The sequence below is a fragment of the Chrysochloris asiatica genome, unplaced genomic scaffold (assembly GCF_000296735.1).
Source record: "Chrysochloris asiatica unplaced genomic scaffold, ChrAsi1.0 scaffold00018, whole genome shotgun sequence".
In the NCBI taxonomy this organism is placed as follows: Eukaryota; Metazoa; Chordata; class Mammalia; order Afrosoricida; family Chrysochloridae; genus Chrysochloris; species Chrysochloris asiatica.
Window position 1 is genome coordinate 14,546,166 of NW_006408536.1, and position 2,108 is coordinate 14,548,273.

Genomic DNA, 2,108 nt, shown 5'->3' on the forward strand with positions numbered 1-2,108 from the left:
GCTGAAAATACATCCATGAATGTGGTGGAGTATACAGGGGATAGAGTTATGAAAACGTCTTAGACATAGCCAGGTAACTTGAGGGAATGGGTCTCCAGGCCTGGGGACACAGGATCATGGTTTTGGGGGAAACTAAGGTCAGTTGGTATGGCATGGTTCACTTTGATGAGTGGTGACTGGAATCTTAAAAGCTGGTGAGCAGCCATCTAATGTATAATTGTTGGTCTCTCCATGTCTGGAGGAAAGAGAAGTGATGAAAATCAGACACATGAAAACAATTAGTTCAACAGACCACACAAACATCAGTCTTCATGACTCTAAGATCAGAAGAACTAAATGATACACAACGACTACTACCAACTGCTCTGAGGGTGATTAAATTAGAAGATCCTGAATAGCGTAAATGAAAATGTGGGAAATCAAACCTCAAAATCAGGCTTACTGGTTAGATGGAGATTGGTGGAACCCCCGAAAATATCACCCTTAATCACCCTTCAGATCTGGAACAGAACTTATCCCCATGGTTCAATTTTCAGTCTGACAGTTCTATAAGGGAAACTTACAAGATCCATCCACCAAAGACTAATCAACCATTTGAGCTCAAAAGGGCAGCATTTACTTAAGGACAAGTTCAGAAGGATTAGGAAAGAGGGAGAAAGGGAGGCAGGAGGCACAGGGAAAATGTGAGATGAGTGATGTTGCATTGAGGAGATTGTAATCAATGATATGAAAGAAAACATACGAAATATTTCATGTAAAACTGATGATCTGCTCTGTAAACCTTCACCCAATTCACAGTAAAAAGCTTTAAAAATAAAACTAAATCTAAGTTATTGACTGCTGTTGCTGTTGTGTGCCATTAAGTCTGTTTTGATTGATAATGACCCTGTAGAGGGTTTCTGAGGCTCTAAATCTTTACAGGAGCAGAAAGCCTCATCGTTCTTCTGCGGAGCGACTGGTAGATTAGAACTACTGACGTTGTGATTAGCAGTCCAGCTCATAATCCACTATTCTACCAGTATTCCTTCGAATTACATTAGAAGGTTCGAAAAGAAAATTAGCATAGAATTTTAGCCTTGTAGGTATATTGATACATGTAAGATAGGCTTATGAAAATATTTTTGTTGTTAGAACTAACTGTTGTTGTTTGTTGTTATTGTTGTTAAGTGCTGTAGAGTCAGTTCCCACCCGTAGCAATCCTATATCGTGTTTCCAAGGAGCAGCTGGTGAGCTAGAACCACCAACCTTGTAGTTTAAACCAACCTTGCAGTCCAGCGAATTACCCCACAGCACCACACCAGGACTATTGTTAGGTGCCATCAAGTCAGCTCCAACTCCTAGCACAGCAGAATTAAACACTGCCCGGTGCTCACAATTGCTGTTGTGTCTGAGCTCATTGTTGCAGCCAAGGTGTGACTCCATCTCATTGGGAGTCTTCCTCTTTTTCGCTGATCTTCCACTTTATCAAATATGATGTCATTCTCCAGGGACTGGTCTCTCCTGATAACATGTCCAAAGTACGTGAGACGAACTCACTTCCAAGGAGCATTCTGGGCATACTCCTTCCAAGACAGATTTATTTGTTCTTCTGGCAGTCCGTGGTACTTTCAGTGTTCTTCACCAACACCACAATTCAATGCATCAATTCTTCCTTGGTCTCTCTTATTCATTGCCCAACTTTCACATGCATATGAGGTGATTGAAAATACCATGCCTTGGTCAGATGTACTGTAGTCTTCAAAGTGACGTCTTTGCTCTTTAAGACTTTAAAGGGGTCTTTTGAAATACATTTGCCCAATACAATATGTGGTTTTATATCTTGACTTCTGCTTTCATGAGTGTTAGTTGTTAATCCCAGTAAAATGAAATCTTTGACAACTTCAATTTCTTCTCAATTTATTCTGATGTTGTCTATTGGTTCAGCTGAGGATTTTAGTAACAATTTGGGATATTTAATAGATGCTCACTTTCAATTGAGCTGGCATAGGATTGAAATATTTTGAGGTGATCATTTTTTTTCTAACACAATTTTGTCTTCATGCTATCTATATTATAGCTGTTGTTAAGTGCCCTCGTGTCAGTTCTGACTCATATCAACCTTGTATTGA